The sequence below is a fragment of the Varroa destructor genome, unplaced genomic scaffold, assembly GCF_002443255.2.
Source record: "Varroa destructor unplaced genomic scaffold, Vdes_3.0 BEIS01000006.1, whole genome shotgun sequence".
Classification (NCBI taxonomy): domain Eukaryota; kingdom Metazoa; phylum Arthropoda; class Arachnida; order Mesostigmata; family Varroidae; genus Varroa; species Varroa destructor.
Window position 1 is genome coordinate 29,762,672 of NW_019211459.1, and position 22,998 is coordinate 29,785,669.

The following is a 22,998-nucleotide window of genomic DNA, read 5'->3' on the forward strand; positions in this document are numbered from 1 at the left end:
AGAATTAAAAACTAAGAAAATAAAATACCAAAAATTATCATCGCAAAGGGGACGAAAAAAAGCTTGGGTTACCATGCCCGTTCTATAGGTCTATTGAAAAAATATAGATAAGTTTTGCAAAACCAACTCTAGCTGCCTTTCAAAGTAGGGTAGGTTAAATTAAACATTAAACTAAACAAGCGATTTTTCGCACTTGTTCTCACAAAAAAGATAGCCAAACAATGTAAAAAATCTGAAATTTTGACTTAACTGAGCACTTTTTTTTTGCATAGCTAATACTATCGAAGTGGCAGAATTTGTTTCGAAAATCTTCAGCTTTCCTACATATAAATTTTTTAATGTTTCCTTGAAATTGATTTTTTCTTTGATATCTTTAAAACGGTTATTTATATGAAAATATGTGCATATTAAGTTCCTTAGAATGGTGGTCAACTTTCAAAGAAAACTAATTTTAGTAGAGTTCGCCGAAGCGGAAAAGATTTGAAAAAAACAAAATTTTGTCTATGGTTCAGAATTTCATTTTTCAACAACTGCCTTTTTCTAAAAATATTTTATTTTCTCTGATCGTACTGGTTATGTTAGTCGTCCATGTCAGCAAAGCGTTTTGACAGTTACTTATTACTACTAACTATTTGAACGTTTTACTGAGTAGTTTTTACTAAATCACGTTTAAGAATAGAGCACCAAAATATGAAGAAGAACACCAGAAACGAAGAAAAGTAGTCAAACCCTTGAGAATATATTTCAAATCGAGACCGATGGAGGAACACAGTAAATTAAAACATATTAAGAAGTAACTTCAGGAAAATCAGGAATAATACTCAGAAAAAAAAACTTCTGAAGCTTTTAGTTTTTGTAACGCCTGTTAATTTGGTTTAACAATTTTTAGTAAAGTTTAGATGTTTTTGTTAATATGTTCTGAATGCATGCGTGTCTAGGATGAGTTTGTCAAAAATAGTCTATAATCTTTTTGTACTTCAGTAAATTTCATCTATAATTGCTGCGCTGTAATCCGTATGTTGTGACTTAATATTGCTTAAATAAGCGTATTTAAATCCAGTATTTTTCATTTTGGAGGGAAGACGTTGAAATAAAAATTCTTCATTTGAACAAAATCATGACGACAAATTTGTTGAGGAAGGCTGATGATTTCTATTGGTATATAACATTCTGCCAACAACAGGCGACAAATCGGGAGAGAGAACTAATCATGAATAAACTATCGTAAATAAAATCTTGCACAGTAGTAGATCGTATTTTTCTGTGCTTTTATGATTTGTTAACTAAGTTTATATTATTTCAGACTTAGATTTGTAAGGCGAAGTTGAATGGATGAAGGGCTAGAAGTAGTAAATACGGTAGGTGATAGATCAATCAGAACTTCTTTTTTAACCTTTGCCATGACGATTACTAATGTATACATTGTTTTCGCTTTAAACACGACCGTTCCACAATTTCTGTCTTCAACTTGTGAAGTCACAACACGTAGCATTCGTCCGTTATTGCTTTTCCTTTTTCATAATAGTCAATTAAAGCCACTTTGTGATTATTCCAAATAACAGCTTCCATTTCTTTTCCGGACAATTAGACAGCCTTCGCCTTGTTTGAAGTGGATTTGGCTTTCGCAGTCAGTCGACTGTTTTGATTGTGCTTTGGGTTCAACAGTGTATTTTTCACTTACGGTTATTAACCGACGCCAAAACTTATTTCACTTATGGTGCTTCAGCAAGACTTTCAATAAACATTCATTTGAATGCTTTGTTGATCTTGAGTGAGTAAATACGGAATCTAATACGCTATTGGCTTTGGCATGCCCAAATTTTTAACCAGTACATGACGCTCCTCCAAGTTGCGCATAGTCTGTGCTTTTCTATTTAATTCGACTATCGTCCAGCACTATTTGCTGAACTTTTCCAATGTTATCAATAGTGATTGTAATTTCCCGTACGCTCATTGTCGACCAGGATGGCACGAATACGTTTAAATTCAGTTGTCCAAAAATTTTACGGCGACAAACGATGGTGCCGAATCTTTGTCAAGAGAATTTGTACTTGTTTCAACTGGAGTGGACATATTGCCTTTTAAGTACAAGCATTTGATGACGGCTGTATATTAATCTTTTTCCTTATTATAGAAACACTAACATCTACTGACACAAACAACAGTTTGACAACAATTGAGCGTTCAACATTGCTGATATTTTCATGATTTCTGCGAACCGCACGCATAATTAGATCATGAGCATATTTTTTGACAAGTGATATTCCAAACGAAACTTTTCCAGGTTTGTAGTCAAGTAGAGCGCCCGTGGGAACCGTCACAAGGCACTACAAACATTAAGCAGCTTCTGCCTACGTAAGTGAAATCTCTTTTATACGCCAGCAATTGTCTTATAGAATTTGAGCCAATATTATATCTAACCAACACTGACTACCTGTAAGGAACACGTCGACAAGCTGGGCCTAGGAATCAGTGACAGAAACGAAGGTCCGCTTGCTGGATAAGACTTACCGCAGTTTGGCGGCAATGCAACTTAGCACGTTGCTTTTTTTTGATCAAGAATAAAAGTACCAACCAATGGGAAAGCATTCGAAACTTTAATTGTCCGAACGGCACAACAGGTATTGGTGTCAGGTACAAGGATAGAGGATTTGACTAAACTACCCTGGTATTTTTTGATATAAAAGTAACTTTTTGTACATTGAACAGCCACCAACCCTGAAACATTTCAAGGCCAGTTAATTCTGTGACTTCGACCGTGAGAAGCTGGTTTGTATAAAACACGTCCACTCTACATTTCAGCGAAGTGTATATGCGATTTGTCTACTTATTCGCCAGCACATTACTACTTGCCGAGGAACTCGGGGGACGGCTCGAACTACTTAAGAAAGAGGTTTACCAGCAATTCATTTTCTAATACGAACTAAAAATGAGCGACATAGACCCGGACTTCCCCTCAACCAGAGCGATGATGAATTCTATATGGAAGGATAACGGCAACGCTAACCGCCACGCTGTGATTCACGCTGTATAGTTCACAAATTTCATCATTTTGTCTTAGATCTTTGGCTACCATGACGACTGCCGATCCCGACGGTGCAATGGTCTATGCCCTCGACATGTACCCAACATGGTCCAGCAATTTCTCCGTTCGATGATCTATCATGTTCATGATTCGATGCGTGCTTTTATAAATGAGTCAGCATTTCATTTATTTCATTTCATAAATTCTATTACAATTACACTGTAGTATATAAACTACTAAGGAAAAATGTTATTAACCTTATATAGGTTCCTCGTGCGTCATTAAGCACTGTCCCATGCGTTGCAAGCACCAAACGAATGGTTCTACCAAAATTGTTATATAATTTCTAAAAATAGCGAGACTAACAGCTCAAGTGATATTAAGGTTTATAATTTTCTATACTGATAGGGTTAAATACGTTAATTCCATTTATGCCTATCCACGATCGTAGCCCTCACGTTAATGTTGGATATAACATCTATTAACGGACCGAAGACGTTCGTAAGGTTTTAGCATTAGGAGCCTCTGCGCACACTACTTTGAATATGTTCATGCATTTCACGGGACATAGCTGTTTACGACCTATTTTTATGCATTACTGACAAGACCCCTTGTTCATCCTAGCCCAAAGCAGTACGATTTGCTATGAACCAACCTGATCAGGTTGGATCGCTCGTACGTTTTAACCACTTTAGCACTAGTCACATTTAGATGCTCGAATTTCTTTTGTTGAAAGACTAGCTCGCTGATACTGCCATGCCCTTAATTTTCTCTGAGATATCATTTTCATAGTTTTAACTGAGGATTCTCGATTACCTTGCTTAGGTCAGACCAACGCCATCATTTGCAATGACCGTTCTTTTTTTTTATACAAAGGCTCGTCTTTCGAACGAGATAACATGATTAGTTGCTAAGCGCTCGTTCCATCGAATTTTTGACATAGAAATTATTGTGGATTTATTTTATTTTTTAATCTTAACCTTTCAAACTTTTTTACAGGCTTGATTTTCCTATCTTTTTTTTTTATAGGAATTTCGCTGTAGAAATCCGAGAGTTTAAAAAATTTCGAATAATTATCCAGATCGAATAAATATTTCAACTAAACCGATAATTTGTGGGAGCAACATATGGCGAGTGGGGGTTAACGACAAAGAGTAACTGCTGCATATTTTCCATCGAAATTTTTGCAATGTGAAGTCCAGCATCGTCTTGCAATGGGAGTAATTTCTCTCTGTTTGCAAATCATGGCTACTTCATGTAGAATTTTATCATTATCCCTATTGTAAATAGTTCACTTCAGCCGCAATAGACAAACCATAGCGTTGTAGTGGATAACATCTACTATGCTACAAAGCTGCCGAGCATGATATTTCGCTAACTCAATTGCGTGCATTTACTGGTGTAGCCGTCTTTAGTTATCGTAAAAGGTCAATTTTCGCCACAAGTCACATTTCGGCGCAATTGTCACGTGAGATCTTCTGGTCTTTGTTTTTTTTTCTGATCTTCATTCATACTTTGTGATGTTTAATGAATAATATATTTTTGTTAACTCATTGACTTGCTCGAAGTAAACTAGTATAGTATTTTCACATACACAAAGCCTGAGCGCCAACACCCATTCATTATATTATTATGGGTCGGCTGCTACCATTGCTCTCAACTTTACATTATTCAATGCCTGAGGAAGTTTTCCACGACACTCAGTTTTCAAAATTTCTATCTTGAATTTGAGTTCAAAATCTCCTTTCCAGTATTTTTGAGCCGACAGTTCCTTGCTGCTTCTAGTAGTAAAACCTAATCAAATACAAGACATTGGAAAACAAAAAACGTGCAACTAAATGTAGCACCATTATAAGGTAGCGTTCTGGATTATATATGTATATCTTCTTTTTTTAGCAATACATTTGGTTTCCGTAGTGAGAGCCTAGTGGACCTCTAGCTTCTTTTCGCAAAGTTCGGTATAATATTTATATTATCTCTCTTCTACCTTCATACTAATAAAAAAGGTAACCCTATAGAACAAAATCATATTATTAACTCGGGTTCAGTTGATCAGTGGCAATCCCTCTATTGGTACATACGTCTCGCTCAGAGGGATGTCAACTAAAGTCAAATTTCCGGTAAAACCTTCTTTCTTTTTTTTGCACACAAAGAAGCCTTTTGGGTATAATAACAAGCAATTTCGCACCAAATCAAGTCAAAAAAGGTTGAGATTTCAAAATCTTTTTCGCTGAGTTAAACATTTCAGTTTACAATAAAGCTGAGGTTGGATTGTAAATCGTGTCTGACAAGCAATGCGGTTTCACTAGAGCAATATATTTAAACGCAGTTATTTCGTATGATGTAGAACTGTGCGGTATACACCAACAACAAGCATCATTTCGATCGGTACTTCATAGAGTTGCCCATTTATTGCTAATCTAAAATCTAGGAATTGATTATGAGCTATATTAAAACTGGCTGTATAGTTATCTCAGTTGCAGATAGTTTAAAGTCAGAGTAAACGGGGAGCTGAGCCCAATGACAGAATTCTCCGTTCTAACAAAACTCACTTTTTGCCATCGCCGAAACCCCCGAGAAGCATGTCAAGTACTATATGCCGTGTTTTTACCATTAGTTGTTGCCTATTCAGTCTGATGAATTAGTGAAATTCTATCTCACTAATTCGTCAGACTGAACCTACGGATCCCATTATTATTTATTATAGATATTATTTTATATATATACGCGAGTTTATATTTGATTTGCAATCACTGCCCATAAATTGTATGTTGATGATTTATAACTGCATAGTACTTGCGACGCTCTTAACGAAAAAAGCTTCTGCAGTTCCATTCGCAGTGATTGTGTCTATACTCTTAATGATAATTTCATTCCCTAAATTCAAGGTATTCAGAACTTACTAATTTTCTCCTAGACCGATTTTCACATTAGCAAAGTTGAAAGGATGCCAAATCTTAACGGCTTGCCCTCTTTTAGTAGTCGAAGTTGCCGATTTTTATGTTATATCAGACTTGTGATTCCGGAATATTAGATAGTCTAGATGGCTTTAAAGTTACATACTTCTAGTCACGGGTCGCTATTTGTGCCGTTTGAAATCCACCATTTGACGTTAGTAGATTTGCTGTAAATTGTTAGAATGCACTTATTCAGTATTAAGATGAAGCGCTTTGAATATCCGCATATTTTGTTACGAGTTAATCACAGATGCTGTCGATGTATATAAAAAAAAATGCGTTCATGATCAAAATGCATTGTTGAAAAACATTCCGTTCCGAAGATTACTACGTTGAGTATGTTCTTTGCAGTGGTCGACAAACAAGTTCATGAAATCCTTATGAAAGTTAAGCACGGCTGACGGACTGAACATCAACCACCAAATAATTGTAAACCATTTGAACAAAGCTGCGTATTCGTTTGGGTGCAAAGTAATCTACTCAGTCGTATTTCTATCTGTGTAACCCTAAGAAAACACAATGAAGTCCAGCCATTTTTAGAGTGGGTGATGAAAAGGGGATATACACAGACGCCACAATCACATGCAAAAATATTATGGCCATAGATAGGCTCCGCAAGTTGTGGCAAAGCATCGATGCCAAGGAAGATAACGGTACGTGTTTGATAAGACTTAAAAGGAATCATACATTATGAGCTGTTGCTGTTCAGCAAAACGATAAGTAAATACAACTCAGAAGAAAAGCTTCTGAAAAAGTTCCTGCGAAATCGAAGCTGGCTTAAAGAAGCCCACGGAGCCACCAGAGTTGGTTAAATTTTTGGGCAATCCATCACGCCTTCCTTTTATCGCTCAAAGATATTCTAACAAAAAATATTAAACGCATCCTTTTTATCCGAATTATATGAGAGCCTCGGAAGTCAGATTGCCAAATTATTGGTTACTTCGGTCGGAGCCCATGCTACTTTAGTCTTCAGGGCCTCAGTCAATTAGTCGACAGAGTTTGACGTTGGCAATTACGCAATTCTACTACGTAATGGCCCAAACGGTGGTGAAAAGACGAAAGATTTGTATTATCTGTCAAATGCAAGAGTAAATCAGATGGCTCAGCCTATCCGTGATGTCTGTGGAGACTGTTATTTATAAGTGGACAACAAGTGAAGCCATTTATAGTAGGCCCAAAATGATGGAAAAAAGGCTTGTCTCCACGTTGCGCAGAAATTTTTTCCGTGTTATTATTATTATTATTAACCCATTTAACTCTAATAATATAGGACAACTTAGAATATTCTCCCCACTGTTCATAATTTCTCTGTCATTTTTGATGATACTGATCTCGGAAAACCATATCAAGTTAAGATTTCGATGAGTCGTCTAAATTTGGTGTTGTTGTCGAAAGTGAGATGTGACTGAACAACGCTGATCACGTTAGTTACACTATCTCTGATTTAAGTACGACAGCGTTGAGATATTTATGCGATCAAAATTTATCTTATTTTTGACAACGACAAAGAACCACAGTAACGATGATATCCAAGCATTTCATTTATAAGAGAGGAAAGAATCTAACTTTGCAAGGTATATTCCTAGTTTTTACGCCAGTTATTTTGCTTAGGGCAGCATTCTATTTGATGTTCTTGATGAGATCGCTCCTTCAAGTTCTTGTATTTCAAGTATTTGTTGTACAGCAACTCGTAAATATTTTCGGTAAATTTTCTTGTGAAAAATGTTTAACATCTTCTAACCGCCAGGTTACTAAAAAAGGTACTCTTCTGTCTTCGGCAATGTAAGTATTAATCATATAGTTGTGACAAATCATCATAGATCTTTCTTCAAAAAACTGTCGTGCTTTGTTATGCTGGGCTGACAACCTTTCGCCACTCCAGAGAAGTTCCTAAATTTAGTGCAGAATATTAACGGGCTTCAAGTCGGTGATGCACTTGTTGTTGACTTGGTTTTCTGTGATCTGCTTGTGAATACAATAGGTATTTCTCTATTACTGAGTATTAGAGTTGTACTTATAGTTGGAGTAATATTGAATCCTCTGCTGGTCTTCAGCTGTCTATTCGCGACGTCAGTAAGCTGTGCAAGTGAAGTCAAAGATCGTGCATTCAATAACCGTAAGTAGCTTATTATAAAAGTTTTCGATTAGAAAAAAAGGTCTTGTGACTCACTAAAAATTTGTTTTACAAACGGCGATTTACGATGCTAAAAGGTGAGACTTCTAAACTAAGAAATTTTATGAAGAATTCTATGCAGAAAGAAATCTGAAGCGGCTCCACCGTCCGTCTTGTTGATAAGTTTAACAACCATTGGTTTTATCAGTTCTTCATGAACGATCGGTCTAAGTTAGCATAGAAATTTAGCCAACCCAGTATTGTTCAAGATGAATTACAGTAGTGTTCCCGAGGTTCAGATGGTTTTCGAAGATACGGAACTTGGATGGGGTTGGATGCTGTTAATGTTCCAAGCAAACTTTTGCTATTGAATTTCATTCAGTCCTTTAAAGTTAGCACGCTGTATAATATAAAGGCAAGGCTCATCCAAACGTTTAAACAAATGTTTTTTACTCTGTATTACTCAAGCTAAGGGAAATCGATAGGTTAATTAACTGCAGTGTTCCTACCCATGCTACTCGTTTCAACTGAATAGCACTAATTTTTTTAGTGAACAAAAAATATGGAGCAATTAACTTCTGTAAAAGACCATTAAGTCGGCTTAAACGCCAGTTTGAAAATTTTTGGAATATTCTTAAAGATCATTATTATCCACTGCTACCACCAGAAGATATTTTAACGAAATTAAATGCCAGATATTTTTTTTCGCAACCGTAAACGTAACACGGGAGCTCAATAATAACTTGTGGCTGATAACCAATCTAGTTAACAATTTATAATCAACATGCTGAAGGGATTATTTTTTTAGTAAAGCGTCCTTTGTTTTAATGAAAATAATGCTTTTGGGCTCAGATTATAACATCGACTTTCCTGCTGTTACCGCATATACTTATGGCATTGTTGTTTGCGGAACCACCTTCGAAGCGGACAACCCCGTGTTCGTAGGGTTCTGGCAAGTAGATAAAGAAATAATAAAATTACTGTTTATTGAAAAGCGCGTTTCTGAGGGGAATAACTAAGTCTCTTGGTTTCATTATCTCAGCAATACATGCCTTGTTAGCGACATCCAAGGAGATTATTATTAGCCTTCAACGATGTTCCTTAACTACTATAAAATCATTAAATGATATGACGTCCACTCGATAACTTGCCACTACCAAAATGCTGATTCACTCTTGAAAGGTATAGGATTTTTTAGCATGGAAGCTTTTATTGACTTATTATAGTCTGAAACTTTTTATCTCAGTTGCTACAAAGAAATACTAGTACGAAGTTGAGGCTGAAATATGCATAAGTTTTCAAATGGAACTAAGAAGGTACGGACGAGTCGAGTTTTAACAAGGATCAAGATTAGCCATTTTAAGCTCCAAAATCTTGATATCTGTTCGTCAGCAGTATTATCGCTACGTCCACGATAAAAGAATATACCGATCATAGACATTTACTAGCCGTTTTTCGCAGCAATAAAGCCATAAAGGGTTATACAGTAAGACTACAACGTCGCGCCACACTGCTCTATAGATATAGGTTTAACATTCAGTACACAAAATCTTCTCAATTCAAGCATTCAGAGATACTATTTAAATTCATGGCAACTCACAATAGAAAGCAGAAGCAAGAGACAAACTGATCGTAATCGGTGAAATAGAAATACACGCATGCCCACAACAAGAAACGAATACCACACTCATCATTGCAGACAACATACATACACATATAAACACACAGTGTTATCCAGAATATGACTGCACTCGATGCCATCAGTTATCAGTAGCCGCTGCCCACAAAATGTAAGCGTGGACGATTCTTTAGCATGCCTCTGCAATAGACATAACACTATAACTGCTTGTAAGCATTCTTTATTCACATTAAGTTAACGTGAAGAAAGTGGAGTGAATTGCCTTGAAAATTTGCGGGTCTTCATCTTACGTCTGCTAGGTAGAAAGAATGTACTAAAGTACAAGTAAAAAGAATCTCAGTGTAGACTTTCCAACTGGGAAAATAAATTGGCAGGAAATTTTTGCTTCACTCTGCGATTATCTATTGTAAATTACATTGATCCCCAGTTGTGTTTTAAGCACTAGTAAGCCTCCCAGTTAGCCGGAAGCGTATTATAATTTTGGCTTACTTTGATGTATCTTTAGCACCCTTTATTACGAGTTACAGGAAATTTGGTAAGGCATTTTCTGGCGCACCCGGACATGTTTCCCCTAAAAGTCTATTGTCGGATCCAAGTATGGGACTATCATTAAGCTCAAAAGGCACTCAACCTTTACTACGATTGGGGGTCCCATAGCGTAAAAAATGGCTAGCCACTAGTCGCGATCTTCTGGGAAACCCATGTAAAGCTCGGAAAACTTATACGATAAGTTTTATGATTAAAGTAATACGATTACTTTAAAACTTGCAAGGCGGGAGTGAGTAGGCGAAGTACCGTCTACATTGCTTTTGCCTTAGGGTCCGTACAAGATCTTCCGACTTGCTGTCGTCCTTCACGCTGTAGCTCCCCTTTCCCTCGCATGGTACCGTCGAAAGAGACCAAGTTAACTACCCATAATCTTTATGACTTCACCATGATTTCTACATCTTTTTTGACTACCATCCATATGAGTTCCTGTGATGCGCCAGATCTTTTTACATCATGTTTAATGCTGCGTAGTAGGTTGTATGCTCACCCACATCTCCTTTTCTAGAAACGCAGGAGACACACGGAACCACCTGGGTTTTGCAAATTTTCGCCATTATGTCTGAAACCGGGCATGTTTGATCACCACTTAGTTTACGACATACGTGAGTTTTCCGTTTTCCGTACCTGAAAATTCTCAAAACCAGGAGACCTGCCCATGCCTGAAGTCGATTTCGATATGTATAGTGCGTCTATCACTCTTGTCTGTTTTGCAGGGTGATCTTCCGTGCTGTAAGGTTCCATTCCTCGTTAAGGTAGCGCTGGGCTTTTTGCTTAAGCATTACATTCCATGACGGTATTTTGACAAACTAAGATAGCTTCCCTGGAGACCGCTAGGTACGTTTGAACTACTCTGATTACTACTCTTTTTGCGAGAAGTGTTGAACCCTCCGTCTTCTTTCGCTGTCAAGGGCCATGTTAGCCAAGACAAAGCAACGTAGTGTGTTACAGACTCAACAATCCTCGCAAATAGGCGTCTCACATTTTTCGATGATTTTTACCCTATACATTAACCTTAAAAGATTCAAAGCCCTCTTCATAGCCTTTTTTGCTGCTTATCCCAAATTTGTGTTTTCCGTAGTAGCTGTGTATGTGAGTTCTGTGGTCCGATCCCGAGACAATACTCTTCCATTCAGGCCCTTTGTCTGGCTAGTACACGATATGCTTTATCCTTGAATACGTCATTTTTTTCGAACAGTGACCAGCAAGATTAGGTCATCGGCGTATGCTGCACATTCAGCTCTCTTCGGTAAGTCCGGCGTGTTGGAGACGTCACCGTACGTGCGATTTTACAGAGTGGGGCTCGCTATTTACTAATAAGGCCTTTATCCTTTTGATCGTCCATTTGATTCACTGGCGCAAGACGTTTCAACCTTCTCTCAGCAAAAATCTCGCCCAAAAACTAAAATCTGAACGTTTTTCCAAGCGTTCAACTAGAACACTACAGTAATGTCAGAACTGACGACCACTCGAATCGTTGATATCCAGTGTTGAGTAACTGTACCTAACAGAGAAATATTGCTGCTAGTGCGCAATTTAACTCCTTCAGATGGTGGTTTTAAATTTGAAACATAGAAATAAGGATGTATAAATAAATATGTATATTTACAAGTTTAATCTGTTTTTAATATAGGTTTCTGACCGATTTGCGGCCTGGAATGCCACAAAGATTTTGGTTCTGAAGGCGCTTGGACATTATTACGCAAGGTGTGAGGTGCGCGCGCTCGGCTTTGTAGCCATGCGACCTCTACTGTGTCCTTCCGGCGTTACTGGCATATGGGAGCGTATGAATATAGGAGTTGTACAATGTTAACTTTGTTGCATACCCACTTTCTCTGTGAGTTGCACCTACTCAAGTGAATTACGACTATTGAATTAAACTGAGAACAAAGGTCACCAGCCTGAATTGGTATTTGCGTATACAGGAAACACTGTACCAGAAGTACAGTGGTACTCAGTACACATGAAAATATAATAGACGCGAGAGGCGTAACAGTTGCAGGAATTTGCGAAATGTGACAAGAAATCTCTTAAAACGAATTGGCGAGTGAGTCGTAGGATAATCAAAGCGTGTTGTTAAATTAGTAATTGAAGTGTCTTGTAAATAAACTCGTCAAATTACTGAGTAGCTGAAATTTGCGGGAAGGATTTTTTGCGACAGAGTAAAAATTTTTTAAGTTGACAACTTGGTTTTTATTAGTCATTTGCATCAGTAAAATGCATTTTTTAACGTAAAAAAATAAACCGTAAGATTTTTTAACCAAACCTTTGCATATGTTGAGTTGTTGAAACAGTATTCAAGGGTGCGCACATTACTGACAGGTTGTGCGTCGACTATTTAAAATTGCATGGGCTTGCGACGCCCTTAGCAAAAAAAAATTCCGCAATTCTCAATTGACTCGGCTGAGAGCTGGTACAAGCATACCGACTTACCAATTTCAGCACCAAAGTGCAGCTCTTTATTCCGCTCATTGTCATTGTGCCTATATTCTTAATAATGATCTGATTTCAAAAACTCGGTCTACTCATAACTTAATAATTTATACTAGTTTTATCCTAGGCTGATTTTCACATTACTGAAGTTATAAGGATACAAAATGCGATGAGTCATACCGGCTTGCGTTGCTAAGTGGTAAAAGTTGCGGTTTTTATGTAAAAATTTCATATCAGGTCTGTGATTTCAAACTATTAGTTGGTTGAAAAAGTATTGACCGTTTATGTAGTTCAGCGAAGCACATCTGCCTCTGCTAACAGACCGAAACGCTGTAAACTAATTGCTTTAGTCTTTCGTGTGTTTTTTCAGACAAATTTTGGTAACGTCTTTTGCAAATGAAATTGACTACCACTGTAGAAAGTCATCCGCAAACATAACATCGTTTATACCTGTTTATTATTTGTTGCGGGAGGTTCGCAACTAGTAACGTCAATGACAATGGACTAAGATTATCTCCCTGGGTAAAACCGTTGGTTTAGATTTTGATTTGTAGTACGGTCTTGAAAATTTATAATCTCCATCAAGATTCCATGGTATGCTAACTCTTGAAATATTTAACTTCGCAAGCCAATATCAAATGCGAACGCGGTACTCAATTTGGTCTTAAAGAAAGTATTCTTCCAGTAGTATCTAAAAACGTTTAATGGAATGGTGAAAAGGACCGCTTTTCTCACCATCCGTGTCGCTCTTTTCACAATGCTTTTTTATAATGGATGTATCGCACAAGTTGATTTATTAAAAAACTGAATTTTATTTTTAGCTTCTTGACTACTCTTCGGCTCTGTTATTAGACTCGGTAATTTCTCCCCTTTGGCATAGATGAAACTTGAAATGCCTGTTGATACTTCCAGTACTCAAGCAGGTGTTGCATGAGGCATCTGTATACAACACCTGCTTCGTCAAACACAACTGCTAGCTCTAGACCGTTCGTTTAGTAAAACATCTGGGTTTGGGGACTTATTCATTGAAAGCCGCTGTATAACCTAGACCAAATCCTAAGTTTTGCTCCAGCGGCCTTGCCATGTTGTATCCTCCTAAGACTTAAAAGACATTGTGGAGGATAATATTAGGCAATGTCAATATATTATTAAGTGGTCTTTCAGAAGCGCGCGGTCTGTGTGGCAAGACCTATAAGTACTTCTATCTTTCCGAGCCATAGGTAGGGATACGTCTGTAACAAATATCTTTTGGATTGCTGTAGCAGAAATTCCTGGTTTTCACTTAGAGCAATACTTATTTAAATATGCGTCTATAGTTGGCCTTTGCGGGGGCGTAGTAGACATTCTGATTGGGACGAGCGGAGTATAGATTCCTTGTTTGATACCATAGAGCTCTACACCTCGAGTGTTTGATATTCCACGGCACGTTATTTCCATAAGGGCAGCCTTTCCTATGATCGGGACCATTTTGTGAGGAAAATGACGTGTGTCTCGACATCCGAATTTTGATTGTACGATAACATTGCAAGATTTTTCTTTCTAGATTTTCGCTGATTTTTTCGACGGGGGGTCCTATCCTTTTATTATTAATTTGCCGTCGCTATGATTTCCATTCTGATCAGAACATGATGCGTAGTTGCTTCCGCTTTTCTAAGTTCATGGTCTCTGGCTAGGAACTAACTTTCGTTTTGGTTAGATTCAGTTGAATACATACTGGAGTGCTCATTAAATGGACAAAAATTAAAGGTGAAGTATCGTTCACTACCCGGTAACTGAAGTTACTTAAAGTATACAATACTTCATCTGTCCACTGGTGTCTCTAACCTTACAGTAGAACTTCTAGCATTGTGCTCCAATCACAACTAAGTCTTTCGATAAGTGCTTTAATCCTGTCACAACAGTGATTGTATAACGAAGCGATTGATAAGATTTGCGCGCACAGCTAAATTTTGAACGGCGTAGGAGATTTGCAGGAGCAAAGGCGTTTCGGAGGGACAATCATATGCACTATCGAAGAAATAGCAAATGCTGAAACAGGATTACAGATGTCGTAGGATTTCCGCAACACTATTGAATGGTGCTCAGTACTTCATATTCGGCTTCTGTGAGTCGACTGTCCGCATACTGCAGGATATGGGCGATCATGTCAATAGGTGCTCGATTCCACCTTTATGTGATTATTGATTCGTGTCGTCCATCTCGGTTTTTTAGCTTCCCTCCTTCATTATCTCGTTTTGTGGCAGTTTCCAGTTCTGATCTTCATATTGTTTTATCTCGGCAACATCATGAATATATTTCGTGTTTGCGCTACCTCTATCTAACGCTGATACTGTAACTGATGTCCAGCTGTTGCTCTCCACGAGGTAATACCGCTTGAGGCCATTTGTTTTCTGTGTGGCTGCTCTTTTGATTCGTTATGGCCCTTTCAACCTCTTAAGTAGACTTAAGCACGTTTTGTAGGGCTAGTGGTTTCTATGTACCATCGCTCTGCGAATCTGTTATATGGAAGTTGTTTAACTAATGATAGTTCCTGGGTCCTAGCTTCCATCAACTGGCACCGTGCAAGGAATTGCAGTATTGTTATGAAGTAACAATGGAACCCGCGTAAATCTTTCGTAGCCAAACAAAAATTGGCAACTTCTCTTCGGTAACTTCATTGCAATCGTCATATCCGCTAAATCAAATGTGACGCTTGCGGGTGTAGCGTGGTTTTGTTTAAAGATTTTTTGCTTCCTCTATCACTGATTTCATATATCATTTGGAGGGTTATATAGGCGCCATTTCTCTTTATATGCTTGTTGACGTCTGCGAGACTTCCTTGCCTTCCGTGTCTTGTGCGCTATAAGGTCTTTCTCCAAAACATGCAGTCTGTCGAGCACAAGTTAAATGGCGTTGTAAAACTCAACGCAATACCACCGGTCTTACTTGCGCTCATTACATTTAAGTTTCGTATTTAGGAATGCACAGCCATACATTGTTAGCTTCTTTTGATAATTTTTGCTCGGTCGGTAATCTATACGCACAGTTTTTGCATAATGAAATTATTACTCTAGGGCGTTTTAACGCATCGCAACTTTTCCTTTATTCCATTTCGAGGTTCCTAGCACTGATCCACAAACCGTGAGAGACTAATTTCGATAGGTCTTTTTTTTGTGTATTCCAGGACATGATATTCCATGACAGTTTGATGTTTGTGCAAAAAGATGACGGCCTTGAAAATATAATTACTATTGTTGCTATATTGGCACATCATACATTCTAAAGGATTCACAAAATTGTTTCATAATACGATTCTAATTACATAAACTAAACTAACTTTAACTATAATCTGAGAACAGTTTTTGATTTGAGTCTGTGGGGCTTCCTACAAGTTTGTTATTGCCCGCTTAAAAAAGTTGTATGTCTAAAAATTCTCCCGCAACATCTAAACTTCTTTATCATTAGAAGATTATGTTTATCTTCACAAAACTGTCTTCGGCTCAGTTCTTTTACATATAAAATCATATTTGATGTATAAAGAATCTGTGAAGTAGGTGCCTTTTTTGTGCCATGTACTCTACGTTTGAAAGCCATGAGGCAATTTTGCTCTGATTGACCTTCTATAAAATCGTATGTCAACCTTCGACCGTTTTATAAACGGATTTCTAAGAATTATTTTGGTTAACTCGATGCCGATTGCACAAAACGTGTAAGTTAAAGCAAAGTTAGCATGATATTTCGACTCCTAGGTTTCTAAGCATGGTGACTTCAAAAAACTCTGGGCAAGTTGCTCCACGACGCTCAAAAAATGTATGCAGTTGTAGCAAATACCAGCACCTAGCGAATGTTATTACAAATGGACATCATCCTATGCAATTATTTTATATCGTCAATGAAATCTGGAAAGAAACGATAGCAGCTTAGTAAACAGAATAACATGCCATTCCTACGCCAAACTTTAAAGTCGCCCTATGGGATATAGTCTTGAGTCAATCTATTTCCTTACTCAATTCCTTACTGCATGCGGGCATTTTGAGACCTTTCTAAGGAAAACATCATCATGTGATGTGTATAAAACGAAGCAAAAATCAAAGATCATACCAGACACGCTGGCATCCTCGTAGACTATGTAAACATACGAACGGACATCACCTCATATATATATAGAGAGTATATTTGACTTTATCAACAGCGTTATAGAAGATATAAATTACTAGTAATTTAAGAAACCACTATAATGGCATTTGTTTCGTTTCGTTAGATACTAAAAGGAAAAATACCCTGAAATGAGACGTCGATGAGCTTTAGTATGGTACCGAAGTACCAGGTTTTGAGAAAAAAAGGCACGTATATTATTAAAGAACTTTTTCTTTTTTCTCTTTACAGATATTAAGTGAGTCACCACCTCGCGTGGCTTTAGGTAAAAAGCTTCATACGCATAAAAAATTCAATTATTATACTCAAGTATTGTTCATCATCCCACTATCTAGTGTATTTTTGGTGACATTGTGACTTCATAGATGAATACGTTAGCATACAGTATTTCTATAGCAGTAGATCATTAAAAATATCGCTTTATATATCCTACATTTAAATACACCCTTAAAGTTTCGAAATGACCAGAGCAAGTAATATAATTAAAGACCATAGTCACATAGTCACCCTTTCTCTTCAGTATTTGATCCATATATACTATAAAATAAGCCTATGAAAATGTTCAAATTGGAGTCAAAATATTGAATTAAAATAGGCATACTAACTGTTAAGTAGAAATTTCAGATATCGTATTTTATTCAAAATGGTGTCTTAAACAGTATAATCTCGCAGGGTGACTCAGAATCTAAAGTGAGTTTGTTAGGTGTTTGTTCCAATGCTTTTCCATGCGTATCCTGTCCTTGGGGACTGGGTAAGTTCAATTTAGATGGTTTTCCGCCGGTTCTCGCCTTCAATTGCAATATCACAGTGAGAATGCATGTAGTGAGTGCCTTACGAATAGATAAACAGTAAGGCTTCCGATTCGTCGAGATGTCAACTGCAAAATTCTATATTTAAAGTAACCCATGCCTTGGAGAGTGTTCGACGTTACCCACCTTTAGATTTTCGACAGAAAGTCTATAGAGAGGTTCCTCTTAGAAAGGTTTGACCTTATGTACGTGTCGACGCAACTTGCATCTCATAGTTCTCGCAATCTGTGCGTTACCAGTGTTCAATCTCTCTTTTCAAGAAAGGGCCCAGCGTCCCGGTAACACGTCAGACACCGATCTGTGCGCATACTTTTCGTTCTTTTGATTAGTAAACCTATAAACATATAGATCTCTAACTTTGTGTGGGCGATCCAGATATTTCTTTCTCGACTTCCCTTCTCTGTTGGTCCATCGTGGCCAGCTGGAGTTTATTCTCGAATCGGATTCCTAGATCAAAACCGAATGGCCCCAGCCAACTGAAGTGCTGCAGCTCTTTGCTTAACAGTGCAGCTTCAAAAGTTTTCACTTTATTTGCTTTTTTATTGGAATCCTTGAGTGTGAGGGTCTTGTGACTTTACTCACTTAAATATAATATCCTTGTACATTTTTATCGCCGTTCAGTTCTGTAAAACGGTTAAAACGACCTTAGAATGTATTCACAGAACACATACTTCTCAAATGTTGTCTGTACATTTGCGTATCGAAGAGCGGCGAATGATTCCTATATATTCTTCCAAATGCCTGTGTAGCCAACGTTCAGCAATATAAGCCCCAGAAATCCAAAGAGAAAAAGTGTGAATGGTTTTAGAGTCCTACTGTGGCCCCCCATCAGAGATGACGAGGATTTACTAAAAATTATCTGATTTCTTAGGCTATAACAAAGTCTTTTTCTGCTCATTTTTAAAAGAGTTGAAACGCAATATTTGAAGCAGCACTATGTGAGCCCGTTTTAAATATGATTAAAACAAATGGTTCGTTATATTTTATGTTTGGTATACAACTCTACTACAGTGATTAAGGGGTAAAGATCTTTTCAATATATATAGATATTCTATTAAGTCATGGAGTGGTCAAATGATCAGCATGGAGTAGTAAAAACGTTAATTTCATATTTCAAAGTAGGTACTAAATAACGATGCGAAATTTTGAACTCAAAAATGAATTTTATGGAAGACCCTTTGTGAAAGGTGGATAAGAAAAAAGCTTTAAAAGCTGTCATGGAGGCTGACTCACTTGATTACGAGTTTCAGCAGTTTGGTGTATGTAAAATACTATGTTTGTTCGTATCAATCAAATAAATAAGGGATCTTTAAAATGATTCGGGTGAGGATTAAAAACACACAGTTGGAGACGTTTGCTTTCCTTTTCTTTACCGTGAGCTCAGTTACCGTATAATGTAATTAATATTCAAATGTCACTATGGAAAGCAACAAGGAAAGTAAGCCCACAGAGGGTGGTAATGCAATGAATCAACGACAGTAGTCACTTTTCTTTTGGCGTCCTTACATATTAAACTTTACATATCAACAGTGACCCGATATTGCATAGAATCGCGACTTGTGATGATAAATGGATCTTTTACAATAATCACAAATCATTACAACTGAATTCGCGGGACTCGATTCTAAAGCAATCCTAAAGAGCTCCAGTAACTTACGGTGTCAGTTTGATGGTCTAGTCTGCATGTTATCTTATATAGCTTCATGAATTCTGATTTGTCAGCTATAGCTCGTGTACTGTGAATAAATCTGTGAATAAATAAATTATGAGTTTACCAGCCAAAATTAATGAATAGAGATAAACTACTCGTACAACAATGCTCGACTTCACACCATAAAACGCACGGTAGCAAAAATGCAGACCTTTGTCGTTCATCACAGATTGCCATTGTTTTTAAGATCCCGACAAAATCTTAATAGAGGCCTTAACGTGCAGCAGTATGACAAACAGAATGACTGCAGTACAACTGATGTACAAATATCATTCGAAAATCCATTTTTTCGCCCGTTGGCTCTTACCAACTCGATGTGCTGATAGGTAAGTTGACGGTCTGGAAACATTAATCTCTCAACATATCTTTTTTACTATTATTATGAACGCAACTATCCAAATGTAAACTAACTTTCAATTGCCAACATTTACATGTAGTGTTTGTATTCTGTAGCTAGAATGTAATATTGAGCTACTGAAACTAATGGCAGTCCCAGTAACTCTCTTTTCAATTCCCATGTTAATTACTAAAGGTTTCGATACATTGTTCTATTCTTAATACCATTTTATAAACTTCCATTTTAGCTCTACATGTTATTTTTAAATGATATGAACTTCGGTTCCATTATTACCATAATTTTACTTGCGCACGTATATATACGTGTGGGTTCCCTTTTTCGTGATAATCCCTTTCTTGGTTTATAAATATCTGCTCTCTTAATGCTTTTTCTGAGCCTCGTTGGTCGGCTATCAAACGGATGTTTGTTTTCTGAGTGGTGGTTAATCGTTTACCGCAAAGCCTCCGACTAGATTGCTTCAATAATGACTCTACGCTTCTTTTAATGCGATGATTCCCAGGATGTGTTAGCTTGCGGTTTGTTTCCTCGCGCGAACTGTCGCATAACGGTGCGTGTTGGTGCGGGATGACGCCATATTTTTTAGGAACAGAGTGCACGATCACCTGTGATGTTGTGTGTTTCTACTAAGATCTTCGTATAATTAAAACTACCGATAGTCAAACTATTATTCATTTCTAGAGAATGTGTAATTGTGTCTAAGTTCGATTCCTTTGCCAGCATATCATCGGCTAGATGGCTCGGCAGGAGTCGTCTGACTTCGATGTTCAGTAGGGTTTCGGTTCTTTGAAATTAATGTTACAGTTCTGTTAGAAAGTAGGTTTCGTCTATTTCTTCTAAGACCATTCGCGTTATCATTTCTCGTTAATTCTGCCTTACCCTCAACGCGTATATTATATATTCGTGGTCTCAGCTCTTCAGCACAGCGTCCTAGTAGCCATTCGTGTGAAAAGTCCGCATTCTTACCCATTGGCCAAGCTGAATGGGTGCAGTTTGTCTTTTTCCTCTATTATAAGTAAGCATTACCTTGCCTTTCGACTTTGCAATTATTTTGGTAACTTGACATTGATTTTTTGGGCGCAACCATCCATCAGTGATTGGCAGCATTATGGCAGGAAAACGGCCAAGGAACTTCGTGACGGATTAGCTGACTGCTACTGCAATAATGCTCTATTAATGTCTTCCTTGTCCAAACTTGTCTCTTTGATGGTTCTCTTGGCTATCGTAACGATACATTCTGTCTTTCAGTTCAACTAGTCATGGTGTGGCGTGCTTACTACGTGCTTAACTTGCCCAGTTTTACAAAATTCTTTAAACTTTAGAGGTATATCTGGAGTTGTGCATTTCGTTGAGTTTTCTATATATGCCAAAGTGCGTAATAATCTTTTTAGTGACCTGAATCGTCGTTGCATTTCGGCTTACTTCGTCTAGTTCAAAGAAGTCACTGTAATTGCCTGTTGTGACCATGTCACTTACAATAGTTTTCGAGAAGTTTGTTCAGTAGTGGAAAGACGTTGTTCTCTCTGTGTGCTCGACATACATTGCATCGTTCAGCCCAAAGCTTTAAATCGTGCTTAATGCGATGGCATGTAGCGCCATTCTGCGCCCGGTGCATAAATTTGATTCTAAACCTCGGTGAGATTATTACTGTTTGTTTCAACCAATTATCTACCTCATATGTTCTAGTAATAGAGTCTCTACTGCAGCGTCTTCTCATTGGGCTAAGCTTTGTGAATAGCTTTAAGTAATTACTTGCTAACCGTACACTGTGCCGTTTCTTCTTTAACCAGATCCATTAATGGATCAGATATTTGTTTGCAGTGAAGATGTTCAGTTGTTCTGTTTTGAGTCTCCGGAGTTGGGCGCTTGTCTGGTGCGCCGATAATGGATGTCAACTCAGCGGGCCTGCTATACAATTTATCCTTCCTGGAATATACTTTACTGGTATGGCATGTTTCGTAGGTTCAAGGTGCATGCATAGGAAACGTTTAAGGCCTGTCGATAGATGTTTTCCATTCTTGTTTATTCTAGCATTGTTACGGCATACAATTATCGAACATTTTGTATGTTATCGAGATAACCTAACACTTATTTTCAATTGCTACATAATTTTGGTTGTTAACAAATAAAAATTTTATCATAGAAGTATACCTTAAGCCACTTGCAGTAGTTTAAGTAACAATGGATTTATCCTTGTCGAATTATGTTTCTGTGGGTATTTCATTGGTTTGGATAAATGTTCACTGTTGCTGGCTTTGCCAAACAAATTGAGACAAGCTTATGTGTTAACATGCACAACGGTTCTGCAATTTGAGATAGGTTAGCAATAAATGAAGGCATCTAGTGTGCACGCACTGGAATGCTCATTCCACCCGACATCTTTTATAGCCTTTATTTTGCCCGATTCTGCTTTCAGCCCTTGTTTGCTTATGACATGGTCCATGAACTTAACTTCAGACATTTCTAGACAGTTAATTTCTTTCACATCATTCATACGACGGCCTATTCGATGCACACTCACAAATCGGGCCTGTTAGAGTTCGATAATGGTCCATGATGTCTCACTTTCCTTGTAGTCGTATCATGCGCGACCACCGCAACGTCTTTAGACTTATTCTAAGCCCGAACTTGGCATACGTGATAGTTTTTTGAGGCCAAAAATATTTTTGGAGAACTTTACGTATTGATAATGCCCTATGGGTATTCAGAAAGTTGTATAGTTCCGACTTTCTTGACTAATTAACATTTGATACAACCTGTCTTTAGTATCAACTACTAGAAACATGTTTGCTTTGCTGAGTCAGTGCAGAGTGCCATTCATAGTGGGTATTATATATGTGTGTCTTTACATGCAGACCTAAAACAAATAAGCGGTGAACGATTATGAGATTGAGACACATTTCGTGAAATAGTCTACCCTTGGTGCTCCAGAAAAATAAGATTTTTACTGGCTCTGGTAACTTGCCTAGGCACTCAAAAATGTCCTCGAATTCATCTACACGAGTATTCGGTTTATAGTTGTTTTATTTCGCTACTTGAGACGTGTTAGCAGATATTAATTTCTCTAGATATGTGTCTATTATTTGGAATTTCACAATTTGCCTTGTTTGTGGAGCGTGGACCCCACCGTGCATGCTCGTTGCGTTATCATACATTTGAGCACTGCGGCATCCTTGTATGTGCATTTTTTATGGAGATATTCAACATCTTGTGTCCAGGGCCATAACTTGGCACGTTGCTCTTTTATTGAAAAAGGCGTGCATCGATCTTCAATCA

General features: G+C 37.6%; 1 protein-coding gene across 3 annotated transcripts in view; it reads right to left on the bottom strand.

The window, feature by feature from the left end:
• LOC147755097 (uncharacterized) overlaps nt 1–22,998 on the bottom strand; it is a 121,109-nt gene that overhangs the window by 55,944 nt on the left and 42,167 nt on the right. The gene's annotated exons all lie outside the window — the stretch shown is intronic.